This window comes from Myotis daubentonii, chromosome 5 (genome assembly GCF_963259705.1).
Source record: "Myotis daubentonii chromosome 5, mMyoDau2.1, whole genome shotgun sequence".
Taxonomy (NCBI): Eukaryota; Metazoa; Chordata; class Mammalia; order Chiroptera; family Vespertilionidae; genus Myotis; species Myotis daubentonii.
The window spans coordinates 52,337,419-52,355,202 of record NC_081844.1 but is presented as its reverse complement, the minus strand read 5'-3'; positions in this window follow the sequence as shown (position 1 = coordinate 52,355,202).

Sequence of the window (17,784 nt, the reverse complement as noted above, 5' to 3'; positions counted from 1 at the left end):
GGGAAGTGGGGGTGGGGGGTTGGGGGGGAGGGTGAGGGCCTTCACAGACAGCTCCCAGGTGAGGGCATGGCTCCAGATACTCGAGGTTCAGAGACAGAAAAGAAACCGGGATGGGGGGGGGGGGGAGCGGGGGTATGTATATAAGACAGTCTGAGCCAGGCTACAGTAATGCACCTTGGGGGTGTCAAAGGGTCATTGCAGGATGATAAGAAGGGCAGATATTTTATAAAGTTTCCCTGCTACATAAATAGGTAAAACGTCAGTTCTGGTGATAACTCTTGTTGTGGGTCCGGCTTCTGATTTAAATTCTTCTACATAGTTAAGATGGGGAAGCAGAAGTTTCTCTTGAGCCCACTATGTCTCAGTTACCTTTAGTGCAAAACAGTCTGCATACCATAGAGACACATCCTGGGTGGCTCATTCTGAACCCAACACCGTGAATGAAGACAGAATCAGAAATACGATTCACTCAGATTTTCAAACACCCTTGGTAAATAACTGGTACAGTATAAGTGTGTTTCCGAGGTGCAAAATGACAAATGTGCTCAAGTAGAAATAGAAAAGAATGAAAGGCCCTCACCACCCAACCAACTCTAATTCAATCCCATTACATAACTTTCCATTTGTTTTTGCATTCAATTAGCTACCAGTGTAAAAGTAAACGATGCAAGCATTCTGCTTTTACTTAGAATGAGTGACTATTTTATTGCTGAAAATGTGAAAAAACATTTTTTGCAATATGCATGACATGGATTGTGTGGTTCAGAAAAGGAGAAGTAGAAATATATAAAAATATGAAATATTTTATAAAAAGTTTTTCAATACTTTTCCCCCATGGCTGTTTAAATATTAGAAATACATTTGTTGGTATATCTGTTTCTCTACATAAATATTTTACTAGAAATTAATTTCTGAATCCTTTTTAAAAATAACTTTTTACTAGTGATGCTTATAGGATAATGTAATTAAAATTAGGTATCATAATATTTTCTTGAATTTGAGTGACTTTTTATGCATTTTTGACAAATGAATCTAAATTACTAAGCAGTTGTTACTGTGGTTAACAATAGATGCCTGTATTGTATGACTCTGATTATTCTTGTTCTTTATCAACCTCACTGATTGTCAATTTTTAAAAATGTTCTTTTAAGTTAAGGGAAATTATTTCACACCATATAAAATATATTTCCTAACTTAAATTATGTAACACACACTAAGAGAATTAACAGCAGCGCTTGTGGGGGAAAGATGAAAACTAACATATTAGGCCATAAGGTAGGTTTCACACTTGCTTCTTTTTGTACAATTGCCTACAGAAGGGCCTCAGCCTCTCCTGGTAATAAATTGAATCATGGTGCCTGTAAAGTGTACATGAGTGTATATACACTCAAGTGGGTGACAAATACTGTAGATAAATTTAGCCTCTTGATCAAGTCATGCTGATATGAAGGCTGGACCTGCCAATCAAGAGCAACCATGTGGCCTCAGATACAAAGGTATTGGCAAATTTTGTTCCACGATATTCTGGTGTTGCTTTTGCTTACTGCTGAAAACAAAATGCTTAACTATAGCTTTCTATTCTATAAGGTTTCTTAAAGATCCATAGTTTACATTACACACACACACACACACACACACACAAAATACACAATGCATAGTATAAATGATATATATATATAAAAATATATATATATAAATGAATATATTTGATACACATGTACAATGCTTTCCTGAATTCTGTTACTTGTATTAAATCTGCTCTTCAAGTTTTCAAAGGTGCTTGGCATTCTTAGCTATATTTGAAGCTGATTAGTGCTAATAACATTCCATAATATTAATATTAACAAGGCCTTGACAGATACTTTCTTTTTTTGCCTTTATAATTTTTCTATAAAAATATTGCTGTTTAGATAAGAAGAGTAGTAATCATATAACTTTAAACAACAGGAGCCATATCATAGCAAACCGGAGAGTTCATGGCAAGCCCTGTCTGGTAAGATTCTGTGAAGGCAAGGTGTTCTGTCTGAAAGAGGCTACTATGCCATGAGTGCCTTTCTGTGGAAGATAAAGAGCAATGCTGCCATCTAGTGTCTAAGAGCTATAAGACAAGGGCTGATATTTTCCTTTATGAGCGTGCATTCTAAATGACCTGGATCACACCCAGGAGAAAGACAAGGACCCTGGGCTCCAGAGAAGGAAAAGGCTCAGCTTCAGTTTACTGTCTAACCTCACAGTTATCTAACGGAGTGTTTCCATTTGTGAGAAAGAGCAGAGTTTGGATGACTGTTTATTGCTGACATTGAGATAACTAGTGATTTCCAAAATCACTTTGTGTGCACTCAGACTTCCTGCCAAGTGAAGACAGCTTGTCACTGAAGAAAGAGAAAGAGAACTTAAGGAAAGGGTGGCAGAGGCTGTGACATAAGCACTCATTTAAAAGCCCTGGAATGGCAGACATCCGTAGGATGCCGACTGCTAGTACTCCTCTACTCATGGTAGCAGGTTCCCGACTCTCCCCCTCCAGGGGTCAATAACCCACCTGCCACGGCAGCTGTGCTTGCTGTGGGAAAGACCTCACGCAGAACTCTGCCCTGCCTTCTAGACTCTATTCCGTAGCTGCACATTCCCACAACGCCCCAGGACTCACCAGGAGCCAACTGGATATTTTCATCTATTGTAACTGCCTCAGTCAGCCATCAGAGATACACCACTGGCCAGGTTATCATGTAAACAGGCCATAAGATCGCACAGTCTGAGGAAACTTAGCCATATCTGTTTCACCCAGGGTAAACATTTCTAGAAATACCTACAGAAAACTAATATGATTCAAGGAGAATATTGTGTCTAAATTTCTTCCCTCTAGATCTGGGTTCATTGAGGCATACATATACAGTGGGTATCCGATATCTTTGAGTGTCTCTGAGGTAAACTTTGGGACCAGAATTATGCCCCATCGCTGCCTCCAAAGTACACCTCACTCCCCATATTGGGCTCTGCTGACCTTGAAAATTCACAGAAGTTTCCACTCTCACTTAGGCAACTATATACCAAATGATAAATGAGAACTAGGCAGGGAAAACAAGTAGCAAGTTTCTCTGTTGTAGGGAAAGTGTATGTTTTCTTAATAATTTACTTATCCTATATAATAAAAGCCTCATATGCAAATCGACCAAATGGCAGAACGACGGGTGGACGGACCATTCACTATGACACACACCAGGGGGGCCCAGGCCAGCCAAGCAGAGGGAGGCAACCAGCAGCAGTGGGATCTGTTTCTTCTGCATTTGTAATTTCTAAATTTTTATTTTTTCTTTAGTTTTATTGTCTCTGTTTGACTTTGTAATTCTGATTAATCTTGCTTTTTCTTATCTTATATCTTTGTTGAGCACCTCAGCTTGTTTGGAATTATTTCAGGGGATTGTCTTTTTGAAGCTGTTATTTTCTCTAAGAAAGTAATACTCCTTGAAACGTTTTTCTATTACAGTGATTTTAATTGAGCTTTGTCTTTGATTTTTTTTTCTATATATTCTCTCTTGTTTCCTTCATGTGAGTTTCTTTTTTCTGAACTTTAGAAGAAAGTTTGGCTCACATGGTTTTTCCAGCTTCACAAATATCTCTCTTATGTTGTATCTATGAAGTGTTTAAAAATATAAAGTATTGTGTTCTGAGCTGCCCTAGCTCTGTAACCTGCTCCTACCTTTACCTGGACCATCTGCTTCTTTTGTGCCTGTGGTCCCCATCCTCTCTCAGTGTGGAGGCCTGCTCTGAAAGGCATGTCTGAGGGCTCAGTGTCACCAGTTCCTGGAAGCTAGATTGCCCCTGTCCCTCTATGGCTAATATGCCCGGCATTTACCCACTAGCACAATGAACCCCTTGTATTGCAGTGACTATCCATTAGATATTAAGGATTCTCCACTTATTATCATGTCAGATGCCTGATCGTTTCCCTTTGCTTTCTCCTGAGCAGGTAAGAAAGCATATAGGTCTTGTAACTATTAGTGGTCCCCCATACCCCCACTAGTATTTAGGAGATATCTTGCTTTATTGTAAATTTTGGATCTTTCTCTCTAGTTACTCAGGATGTTTTAGCATGGGCATTCAGGAATTTACAAAATTACGCTGCCGATGCCACCGTGTTCTTAAGTTTCTTCCAGACTGTTTTTAACAGTGTTCAGAACAAACCCTTCAAACCCTCTTTGGGCTGTCTATTTAATTTTACTTCACCTCAGTGTCTATCCAAAGCTTAATGATGCTTTACAGGTTTGCCCTTAGACAGTTTACTTAGATATTGAGTTCCCTGTAAATGTGTGAGAGCTTAGATTTTATCTCCTGTTAAATAGTCCCATGTTTTGTTTTTCTAGTTGTGGATCTACTAAACTATGGGCCTATTCTTAATTAGTATCAGTGTTGCTGTTATTGTACATGGAAATTTTCCTTACTTCTCTGTATTCCTTTTCCATGATTTAGAATGCAGTTGTTTATATTAGATAAAGTCAAGCATCTTTGGGAGCATTTTTAAATTTCTTTATTAAGTCATCTGCAAGCCCAGTCTTTAAGTTTTGCTATAAAATTTGAACACAGCTAACATTTTCATTTTCTTTTTTTGTTGTTGTTAATCTTCACCCAAGGATATTTTTTCCATTGCTTTTAACTTTTTATTATTATTTAAAAAAATATTTTTATTGATTTGAGAAAAGAAGGGAGGAGAGAGGGATAGAAGCATCAATGATGAGAGAATCATTGATCAGCTGCCTCCTGCACTCCCCACACTGGGGATAGAGCCCATAACCCGAGCATGTGCTCTCATGGAGAATTGAACCGTGACCTCCAGGTTCACAGGTCAGTGTTCAACCACTGAGTCATGCTGTCCAGGCTCGATTGCCTTTTAGAGAGAGGAGAGAGAAAGAGGGAGAGAGAGAGAGAGAGAGAGAGAATCCATGTGAGACACATCAATTGGTTACCTCCTGTAGGAGTGGTGCTAGAGATTGAACCTGCAACCCAGGTAATGTGCCCTTGATCAGGAATCTAACCCATGACCCTTAGGTGCATGGCAGACACTCTAAACATTGAGAACCACCAGCCAGGGCTCATTTCCCCATATTTATTTATCACATAATGAAAATGTTATTGTAGGGCACAAATGTAAAAAAAAAGAGATAAAGAAATAAATGTGGGAAAGATTGACATTAAAAGGAAAAGATAAAGGAAGAAACAAAATAATTATGAATAAGATTAAAATTTTATAATTTTTATTGGTAATATATTTATAATAACACGATGTATCAATAAACTTGTTTTTGCACAAACAGTTCTATTCCTGGTAACACACATCCATAAATATTTAATAATTGCTTATGGTAAAGTATAAGTTATCAGGTCAGCTGTTTAGTACAAAATTTCCTCAAGGGGAAAACTATCTCTAAAGTGATATTTCATTTGTGCTGACCTAGAATCTCTAAAAATCATTGGGGCTTCTAATTTGTGCAAACATCTGTAATGGCTAACATGTGCTTTCTTTATTGCTTTTTTATTTTCAAAACATGTAGGGTTCAGCTTCTCTTGTTTCAATTCATTTCCTTCCTACAAAATGTGCAACATATGGATGTTTAAAAGCATGACCTGTAATAAAGTTTGCAATTTGGAGAACTGCTAAAATTTTCATAAATGTACTAACAAGATCTCCAGGGTAAAGCTCTAAAGCCTCAGAGAATAGGGGATTGGGAAGTTTGTGCTGAATTGGCACCTGCATATATCAATTCTTCATCTGCAAATCTTCTATGTCTTCTGCTTGTCTGTGATTATTTCCACTTGTCTCTGTAAGTACTCCCTTAGTGTATTCCTCTAAGAGTTATGCAACCTGACTGCTTTACTAATTCCTTAAAACTCTGTTTTACTTTGTATTATAGCTTCTCTTACAATAAGCATGAATATACATAATTTCTGGAGAGGAAAGCAGTGTTCAAGTGATAAGATACATGGACAAAAAGCTGAAGACTTACAAGTGAACTGGAAAATCTCAAATTTGGATGCATTTTTAAATAAAATGCACCAGATTCCTACCTAATTCAATAGTCATCTTGTTTTATGTTTTAGATGGTTGTGTTTGTTTAGATAAATTAGGCTTAAGTTTACTTATAGTTCCACATTCATCATGTTTGGCTTCTCTCACTTAATTTTTTCCAGGTGAATCAAAATCAGTGCACAGTATTTTGACAGAGGAAAGAGGCTCCTGTTGCTGAATTCCCCATTCTCTCAGGCCAGTTTATACTCTAAATGCCCATGATATTATGTCATGACTACCCCATATCTACCAACTGCTTGAAAAACCAAATGGAGGAGGTTGTAATTAAATCATAATTAAAACTTCTGATAATTTTGATCTAATTCAAAAACATGTTATAAAGCTATTGAGCACACACAGTAATGAAAGGCTTCCATTTCACCCATTACCACAGGATTCTTATCCCCATGTAGTGTGAACAAAAACTTCCTACGTATCTAAAGCTACCAGTGGACTCCATGGGCTCTGAGTTGACCATCCTCAATATACTCTCTGAACATCTTACTTTCCCTACCGCCAGTGGTCAGCAAATGGCGGCTCGCGAGCCACATGTGGCTCTTTGGCCCCTTGAGTGTGGCTCTTCCACAAAATACCACGTGCAGGTGCGCATGTACAGTGCGATTGAAACTTCGTGGCCCATGCGCAGAAGTCGGTATTTTGTGGAAGAGCCACACTCAAGGGGCCAAAGAGCCGCATGTGGCTCGTGAGCCGCAGTTTGCCGGCCACTGCCCTAGCCCAAATCAGATTACTTTCTGGGGCATAATTTACCCTGTAGTACTGTTAAGATGTGACAGAGTTTTTCCCTCCCATACTCTTCTCACCACAGGTTAAAAGTGGGTAACATCCAAACTCACTGATTAATCACCATGTGTTAGGCATTTACATCTATTAAACTCACTTAATTCTTAAAACAATTCTATGAGATAGCAAATATCATTCCAAACAAGCGATGAGAGAAGTCGGATGCCAAGAACTTAAGTTATTTACCGAAGGTCACCACATCTGCTAAGTAGCAGAAGTTAATTTGATTCCAAGTCCATAATATTAATTACTGAGCTTTGATACCTCCAGAGTAGGTACCCTCATTGAACTTTATATTCTAGAACATTTACTTTCCCTTTTCCCCCAACAGCATAACTTTTGAAGCTCAAATCAATAGGCCATATCACTTTATTTCTCTCTTAGTTAAAGTCAGCTATCTCCTTATCACCATCCCTCATGCATTGCAGAACTAGATTCTGATATTTCTCTTCATCAGTCAACATTCATGTCATTATTCTGGGTGATTTCTATAACCATGTAAAAGATTAATTCCAGTCCCACTCAATGACTTACTACTGCTTTCTTCATGTCTTCCAGCTATAACCTCCTATCTTCCTAGTGAACTTGCTTTATTCATCCAATGGAACAACTCTTTGATCCCTCCCACAAACATCACTAATCCATTAACTTGGCCTTTTTGCTTTCTCACCACCTGAATCTCTACTCAACCTTCAGCAGTAGTCAGGACTACATTTCCCCGGTCAATTCATCCTTCTATTCTTTGGGGTGATTATTATTCTCTCTTCAAATTTTCAACATCCACTTCTCATTCTCTCTTTCACATGATGATGTTGCCTCTTATTTAATTGGGAAATAGAATCATTTTGAATAGATTTCCTCATCTTCCCACCACCACATACATGAACTGACCTACATTTATATTCATTTATTTCATTTCGGACTGTTAAAAATACATTATGTATTCATTCTACTCTTGTTTAAGGCCAAGGTCTTTGCTTGTGCATAAGACCTTCTATTTTATTTCAGCCTTTCTAGCAAGGCCTGTGTGCCCAGGAGTCTAGTCCACTGAATCTGCTCTGACTAGGATCCAATGACCTTTATTTTTCCAGCTGGATGTCAGTTTCTATCTTTCCAGTCATTGGGTCCAACCCAATGGTCAGTCTTCATTTGATCCCACCTCTCTGTAGCACTGGGGACAGTAAATTACTCTTATTACTTTATTCATCACTTGATCTTATTTTATTTTTCCCCATCACCATTTATCACCCCATATCCTCTTCCACCTCCACCCACCTCCTACCCCTTGCAATCACCTCACTGTCCATGTGGAAAGAACTCATTACTTCTATTTTTAAAGCACTTCCCTTTTCAGACATTCTGCTTATTTTCCTCATTCTTCAAAGTTTCTCAGTCTCCTTTTATGGAATTTAATGTAAATAGGCATTTAGTGAAGAAGAAGGGAAGAATCAGAAAGTATTTCAAAAATCACATAAATATTACATACCCACTTCTTTATTATTTAGAAAACAGCTACTTTTAAAAGGCTGAAGCTAGAGGCCAGCTGGTGTGGCTCAGTGGTTGAGCAGTGATCTCTGAGCCAGAAGGTGACAGCTCGATTCCAGGTCAGGCCATATGCCCTGGTTGTGGGCTTAATCTCCAGTGTGGGACATGCAGGAGGGAGCAGATCAATGATTCTCATCATTGATGTTTCTATCTCTCTCTCCTTCTCCTTTCCTCTCTGAAATCAATAAAAATATATTTTTACAAAATAAAATAAAAATAAAAGGCTGAAGCTAGAAATGAGCATTTTCACTGAAATAACCCAAAATGTCATATGCACCAAAATGAGAGAAAACTTCCCCATCACTAGTGATTGGTTTACACATTACCATTGAACTCAGGGCATATATACATCTTTCCCAGAGATTTCACTGAACTGTTGTCATATATATAGCATTCAGGTTTCAGAATGTGTACAGGGAAGAATTAGAAACCATTTTTTTTTTTTTCATGGAGGCTACAGAATGCCATCATTCTGTAGACAACCATGGAAAATGATGTCATTCCATGAACTTTAGCTTCCAAAAATTTAAGTCAAAATCCATGGGAAATATACGGTGTCTCCATGTTCAGTGGGAAGAGAAGAAATGTAAAAGAAATTGTGCTTCTCTAAAATATTTGAGAAGTTTAAAACTTCACCTTAGTCGAGAGGCACCTCTCTTGTTGCAAAGTTCATTTCAAATAATCTGCACTGATGGTATTTGTGAGATCCCTTACTGAAGATTCCTTTTAAGTACATGGATAAAAGCCCATGTTCCCACAGCCATTTTAGTTTCAACTATTTTAGTTTCAGAAAGAAAGTGTTTGTTGTTGAGTTGGCACATAATATTTAAAAATTAGATTTGATTTTGAAAGTTATAAACATAAAAGATATTCTTTCTCCTTCCTTGAACTTGTGTATTTCTCCTCCTGGGAGCTGGCCTCACACTGGAAATCCCTGCTAGGGTGGAGTGAAGTTGTGTCAGCAGTTTTGTGTGCAGCCCACACACTGACACAGAGTGACTGGGTATTAAATCCATGTTTAATCGCTCATTCCCAAGATAGACGCATGAGCCAAACCGACAAAGGAGGAGCACATATTCATGCTGTAAATAGCTTCAGGCAGATTGCTCTTGAGTAAAGCATCGAGGTCAACTTGTCATTGCTGACTTTGTTTTCTGTTTTCTGGGAAAAATTCAGTGTGATGCTACTTGCTTTTTAAATTACACAAAGAGTTGTCCAACCATTCTGATCAGAGTTATGCCTACTCAGATTCTCTTCCTGAACTGGTCCAAGGCCATGGTGTTTTCCATTTTTGCACAGAATCTAAAAACCAGAGGCAAGTACTGCATTAGGCTGTGATGACGGATGCGTTGTCTACACTTCCCTTTATAAACTGATAGTATCTCTGCCTGGCAACAGCATTACCAATCATTTAGTAAAATGTATTGGCCATGAAGCCATTGCCATGATTTTCATTAAAAACTAGGTTTGCTTTCCAGGAGTCAGGTGTTTTCAAAGGCATGTCACCGTGGGACTCTCAGGCTGGAACCCTACAAGTGGCAATGAGGACCCCTCTCCAATAATCAGAACTCTCCTTTCTGGGGGCCGGTGCAAGCAGCCTCCAGTCGGCACTTGGCACGCCCCTTATATCTAGCTGCGAGTGAGGTGTCCTGAGAAATTTGTATACTAGTATTTTGGAGACACAGGTCAGATCAAGGTTTGTGCTTTGCATTCTATCCCACTCTTCTTCCCCAGTCCGATGAGCATTATTATTGTGCCTCTGAAGACTCCTTCGTCTTATACTCTTTTTGGAATATTTTCCTCCTAACAGATACACTTATTACTTCTGGCTTATGCAAGGAAACCAATTCTTTTTTAACATTAATACTAAATTGCTTTTTACTTTTATTCTTTGAGTCATTTCACTGGAGATTGGAAGTGGACAAGATATAAGCCCATATGCCCATAACATCTTGAGCTACAACTATGGTCCATTTAATAGCTGCTTTTATTTGTGTTGGTTTTACAAATGAATGATTTAGTTTTGTTTATTCTTAGGAAGTAAGACTAGTCACAACTGCCAAATACCTTGCATCTGTTAGCAATGAAACCAAAGGTTATAGTTGCTTTCCTACTATGAATATTAAAGGTATGGATCATCTAGAAAATCCTAAAAAATAGAAATATTTTATCATGAATGGGTTTTGAAATTGCAAAAATCTATATGATAGTCATAAAAAACCTGAATAACTTGGAAATCCTATATAATAAAGAGGTAATATGCAAATTCACCATCACACCCTCACCCAAGATGGCTGCCCCCATGTGGTCAGAATATGGCTGCCACAAGATGGCTGGCAGGGGAGGGCAGTTGTGGATGATCAGGCCAGCAGGGAGGGCAGTTAGGGGTGACCAGGCCAGCAGGGGAGGGAGGGCAGTTAGGGGGGACCAGGCCGGCAGAGGAGTGGTTAGGGGGTGATCAGGCTGGCAGGCAGGCAAGAGGTTGGGAGCCAGTGATCCAGATTGTGAGAGGGATGTCCAACGGGTCCCAGATTGGAGAGGGTGCAGGCTGGGCTGAGGGACAACCCCCCCACACACACACCGCCCAGTGCATGAATTTCGTGCACCAGGCCTCTAGTATGTAAAATAAACCCTGAAGTTCTTTCCCCTCTGTGGCCCATTGGTGATAACACTGTTCAACAGTTTAATATTATTAAAGTTTCTTTTTTCTGTCTCTCATATATATCTACTTATCACAACATTTTTGTTTATTTTTTAAAATTGCATTCTCTTCTACATATAACTGCGCATAATGCAGAAAACTATAGAAAGTGTGCTACTATTTCATAGTTTGCTGTTCACTCTAATATGTCAAGGATGCTTTATTATAGTAATAAATTTAAACGTTTTTTATTATTTAGACTGTTGCATATAGCTTTTGAATAAACCATTTTGTCTACTTATGGGTGTTTAGCTCATTTTCAATAGTTTGTTTTAAAAATTTCTGCAAGGAGCATCTTGTTCTTTCTCTCCTCTGTAAAAATATCTTTAGAAACATAGATGGGAAACTGCTGGTTAATTGGCATGAAATTTTAGATTTTTTATATAAATTGCTCCCCAAAAAGAATGTACCAAATTACAGTCCCATCAACAGTTGGTGCCCATTTCTCCACACAGCCACCCCAGTGGATGTCACCAATCTGCTTTATTTTTCATATCAGTCACAATACTGCTATAGTGTCACAAAAATTAAATAATCAAGAACTCTTTAATCCCAGTGGTTTACTACAGCGAAAATTGTATTTGTCTATCACCAAAATTCTTCCAACACTATAACTAAGCCATCTGGAACCAATGTTCTCAAAGCTGCTGCAGAAGAAGATTCTTTTTCAATAGCTAGATCCCACAGTGACACTATTTCTTCCTCTTGCCACCCACTGGCACTCAGACCAGCCCCTTCTATTTGCAAAGGGGTTGGGACATGTAATTCTTTCATATCCCAGGACGGAGGGAGCAGTGGTCCTGGGTGAGTAGAAGCCACTACCTCACTGTTACTAATGTGATGTGTGAAAAATGTTTCTCCCTGTGGCTGTAGTTTTCTTTCTCCCTGGTGGTCTTTTTACTGTGTGATTGTTTTTTCTTTCCTTTCCTTTCCTTTCCTTTCCTTTCCTTTCCTTTCCTTTCCTTTCCTTTCCTTTCCTTTCCTTTCCTTTCCTTTCCTTTCCTTTCCTTTCCTTTCCTTTCCTTTCCTTTCCTTTCCTTTCCTTTCCTTTCCTTTCCTTTCCTTTCCTTTCCTTCCCTTTCCTTCCCTTTCCTTTCCTTCCCTTCCCTTCCCTTCCCTTCCCTTTCCTTTCCCCTTCCCTTCCCTTTCCCCTTCCCTTCCCTTCCCCCTTCCCTTCCCTTCCCTTCCCTTCCCTTCCCTTCCCTTCCCTTCCCTTCCCTTCCCTTCCCTTCCCTTCCTTCCTTCCTTCCTTCCTTCCTTCCTTCCTTCCTTCCTTCCTTCCTCCCTTCCTTCCTTCCTTCCTTCCTTCCTTCTTTTTTTAAATTAAGCACTTCTAATTTTTATAATTGATTTATAGGAGCCCATTATCTACTATGCATAATAACTTTTCTTACTATATATTACAAATGTTTTCTCTCAGGCTTTCTGCTCTTAATAGTTACAACATTTTTGGTGAATGACCCTCCCTGTAAAAATCATTTGTTAAATCAGTGACACACCATCTCATTTGGGCCTTGAATTTACAATAACCAAATCTCCTCCAAGCTTCCAGACTAAAAGAAAAACTTACACATTTAAAAGTGATTTATGTCATGTGTAAAAGTGAAGATAGTGACACTGCATTACCTAACCATAGCTTCTGGGTTAGTTTTTAATCTTCCCATCAGTACCATTTTTTTAAACAAAGCTTAAATTTTATGCGATACTGCCCATTGTTGGGAACTATCATTCTAAGGTAAAAATAGTACAACAAGAGTCCTATCAAGAAAACCAGGCCTGCCTGGCCAGTGTGGCTCAGTGGTTGAGAGTCGACCCATGAACCAGGGGGTCACCGGTTTGATTCCTGGTCGGGGCACAGGCCCAGGTTACAGGCTCCATTTTCAGAGGAAGCATGCAGGAGGCAGACAGTCTATGTTTCTCTCTCAGCCGTGTTTCTATCTCTCTCTTCTTCCTCTCTCTCTAAAAATCAATAAAAACATATCTTTTTTAAAAAAAGACACCAGGCCTGGGAGTCTAACGAGCAAGAATAACACGGCATATACAGTAGCTCTGAACAAGCAGGGGAGGGTTGCCAGCAGAGTTACACTAATACTTTAAACATGTACACAAGCAACACAAACGCATATTTGGGGGAACATGTTCCAATTTGGAAAATTAGCCCCCAAACAAGTAAACAATGATTTAAGTCAATACATTAGAGTCCAAGAAATAAACCCATGTACCATGCACAAAATGCTGCAATTAAGCAGCCCTCGTAAACACACTTCAAAGTGAGGGCTCCCCGTTCACTGCCCTGGTCTTAGACTCCCTGCTGGAGAGAAGTGGAAACAGTTTCTACAGCCCTAATTTTGATAGGCTTGAGTGACAGCTACACACAAAATGTACAAGCTGTTAACTTGCTCTACATGCTGTAATTTATTTTTCACCCGTCAGAAACATCTTTCTGTAAAGCAAGTATAGTGGTGCCCCTTCAAATAAGCATTTCTGGTCTTTTGAAAGTCAGAATGGCCATTAGAGGAGAAGTTTCTGAAGGGTCACTTCTTACCACAGCTCCCACAGCAGATGCCCACGTAGCAATTCCTCCTCCAGGAACTGTGCCACAGGCGCTGTGCAGGCGTGCTCACTCCCGTGGGTAACCTGAAACAGACATCCTATCAGAGACCCACACAGCACTGTGCAGGCGTGCTCACTCCCGTGGGTAACCTGAAACAGACATCCTATCAGAGACCCACACAGCACTGTGCAGGCGTGCTCACTCCCGTGGGTAACCTGAAACAGACATCCTATCAGAGACCCACACAGCACTGTGCAGGCGTGCTCACTCCCGTGGGTAACCTGAAACAGACATCCTATCAGAGACCACAGTGATGACCCACGCAATAGGACAGTGAATACACTCTGTATGCCACTGAGACCATGGCTATGTTATCATTTCTGCTGCAAAACACATTTCTCCAGACACTAAATCACATTAGCCATAAGCTACATCTCACACTGTACCATGCATCATTCCCAGTCATATAGAGCCATGCCTGGGAGTGATGCTTTTAAGCAAGTGTCAAAAGAATTGAGGTTACACAGCTGTAAACAAAACAGAAATCCAGCAGCTTTAGGATTAGTATGGTGCTTTAATTATGTAAGCATTTCTATTTAAAGTGTCTTTTTCAAAGCATTAACATAGGGCATAGAATTTACAATCTCTGCCTTATTTTAACTCTATATTATTGCCTGATGTTTCCTGACATGAGCAGGAAAACTCAAATTTGAAAGACGGAATCAAAAAATTACTGAGATGATGACATGCATACAAAATGTAATTTAAAATAGAAGTTTCTCACAACTTCAGGTGCTTTTTTTCCTTCAGTAACATTATGAACGAATAGCTTTGAAGATCATATTTTTCCATGTAGGTGTCATCAGCTCATAAAAATAAACCGGTGGCCTGTTAGTCTGTAGGGACTTATGTATGGCCCTGAAGGAGAATAGGAAGATCTCTGAGACTTGTCCCCTACCATCTCCCATGCTGACACACCATCACACCACTGTAGCGAATAAGCACTAAACGGTTTACATTAAACTCCACCAGGGTGACTAATTCTATTTACTTCAGGGGCCATCAGGGCGACATAAATAAGGAAAAAGGATCAGATGAGATACAGTGGGGCAGTGCATAGGTGTAAGATTAATTATGCCAAAGTATACCTGTGCTGCCTAAAGACATTCACATTTAAAAAAATTCATAGAGTTCTAGTTAAAAATGATAAATTATACAGAAGTGTTTCTGAATTACATCTGTTAAAAGGTGCACTTCTCAAAGATGAGACTAAGCAATATGTCTTAAAATTTTTTTTAAATCTTCACATGAGGCTATTTTTTTTCGTTGCTTTTCAGAGAGAGTGGAAGGGAGAGAGTAAGGAGGAAGGGAGGTTGAGAGAGAGAGAGAGAAATATCAATGTGTGAGAGACACAGTGACTGGTTGCCTCCCACATGTGCCCTGACCAGGAGCCAGGAGTGAACTCACAACCCAGATATGTGCCCTTGACTGTGAATTGAACCCTTGACCCTTTTGTGTGTGAGCCAACACTCTAACCACTGAGCAACACCAGCCAGGGCAGTGATATGTCTTTGTATCCCTAGGATTTAGTACAGAATCAAAATATTGAGTCTTGTGATGGCTATTTGTTTAATTGAATTGAAGGATTGCTCTTTGAAGAATTGTGATTAAAGAGGACATTCAAGGTCCCATCTTATGCCCTCCCAACCTCTCAGAAGCCAGATAGGGAGAATGGGAAGGTTTAGGGAGGCGATCAGACCATGCGAGCACATGGGCATGGGTATGGGCTAAGATTTAGGAAGAAGCATTCACATACGTAGATATATCTATCATGGTAGATACATATGTAGCTTTAAACAAATGAGAGGAAAGAAGGTGAGAGAAATGAAATTTCATACAAAAGCCAATGGATGTTGCTAGATGTTTGCCTTAAAATACATGGCCTATCTGGTAATGTATCACTTTTTACTTGAATAATCACTTTTTAGAAGGGGGTAGGGTGCTCCTCAAATCTAGGCTGGAGCAACGGGAGATGATCTTATCAACATACTGTAACATAGATAACAGCATAAAAGAGAGGTACGGGTGGGGAGACTTCTAATAATTCCAGGAAAACTAAAGCTTCAGATAAAAATCCTCATAGAGAGTAATACACATCATGCCCAGTAGCTCCATATTTACCCTAGAAAAAATGGAGATCACCAAAAGAGTTGAATATAGAGTTGCATGGTCATATATATACACATTTTTTAGATTAACCCCTTCAGTGGCTCTGAGGGGTGTGGAATCTACAAGCAAAGTCTCAATGCAGGGACATCAGGGGACTGCTGCAATAACCCAAACAAAGATGATGAGAGTCTAGATCACTGCAGGTTTAGTAAGGATGAAAAACTAGGAACCAACTGAAAAACTGCTTACGAAGTCAGATATACAGTGCATAGTGATTTGGTTAAACGGGGGTACAAAAACAGTAAAAATCGGATTTGTATCATGGTGGCCGGGCAGAGGGAAATGAGATGATCCGGCTTAGAGCACAGAAGAAACAAGAGATTCAGAAGGAAGATGCCAACACAACAACTTTCGGTGAAAAAAACTTTAATGAGATATGAGGCATCAATTCAACACTGAAGAAGATATAATTCTGGTAACGTATCACTTTTGAAGATCATGTGCCTGTGAGTTAAAAGTCCATGTTTCAATGACAGAGTACAAATTCTATTATTCTTGAGTTGTTCAGAGAAACATGAAACGAAGGAGCCCAACAAACCACCCTCCCTAACTCAAGGTAGCTCTTAAACTACATAATAATATAAGCAAACAATTTGTTTTTCACTGAGGATTTTGGTGACTATAAGGGATGCAACAGTAAAATCTCAAGCAAATACAATTCTATGTCCTCCTTTTTAGTGAATGTCAGGTCTTAAAACTAGGGTTGTGTATAACAGATGATATAACTTAGGCTCTTATAGTTTGAAAGAATCCTTCTCTTACTACGTGTTTGTTAGCATAGCAAGAAAACCAGTGTGTAGCTGCAAATCTAATTTGCATCTCATCACTTTTCCTAGTGATGAGCTGGTGGCCTCAGCCCTCAGGCGTTGCGGTAACATGAGAATGAAATGGGAGGAGGTAGCAAACCCAAGGAGATGATAAGGGAAATAATGTGAATATTGCCTCTAGGAACCAATAACTCTAACATAATGTAACAGTTTTCTGATCTCATTTAACTTTAAAGAGCTTGAGAATATCTCTTTCTTCTAAGTAGTAGGAACAGATGGGCACAGATGATCCCAGTCCAAAACATTTCATGCAACAGCTTCCTCGTTCCCACACAGTTTGCACACCCTTCTACTCTTTGTTCATATATTTTATAAAATGTCCAAAAAATACACCACCCAATAGTAACAGTGGCTTCAGAAAAAGGTCATTCATTCTATCCGCTTCTGATTTTATGGGTGTTATTAATATCATGAAGCCCTAGGACCCGTTCATTTCCTGTGTTCTTCAGAATAAACAAATGTTCCATTCTACTTCTGAGGGTATGCTTGGAGAACTTTGTGATTTTTTTCTCTATTTACTTTAATTCAAGCCTGAAAAGTCAACCAACCAATTATGTTTCAATAAACATCCTGTTTTCCTTATTAAAAGTACGGTGCACTTCAAATTTTATTGTTCAAATCAATTGTGACATTTTATCAATTCTTAGAAATTGATTTTTGTGACTTTTAATATTTTCTCCAAAAAATTATCGGCCAATCTTTAAATTATTTTTTTTTTTTACTTGCATCCATTTTGATGAGAGGCTAGTGCAGTATTCTTACAAACTCAAATGATGTTAACTCCCTTTTCCCTAGATGTAAGCTATGTGATTCCACAGATGAGGGCGTCCAGGATCTCTGATGTCATATTCACAAATCTCTATTTCTTAGAGGAAATTCTGCCCTCAAACACAACTTCCAACAAAACAATTCCAGTGAGATATGTCCTTGATGTAGAGAGAGTGGTTTTCTATTTACTCCTTGAGCTTATAATTGCCAATTGTCACCAAGGATCCACAAATAAAATATGAATTTGATTTTTCACTTCTGCATTAGTTCTGTTTTGTGTGGATCAGCTACAAAGAAA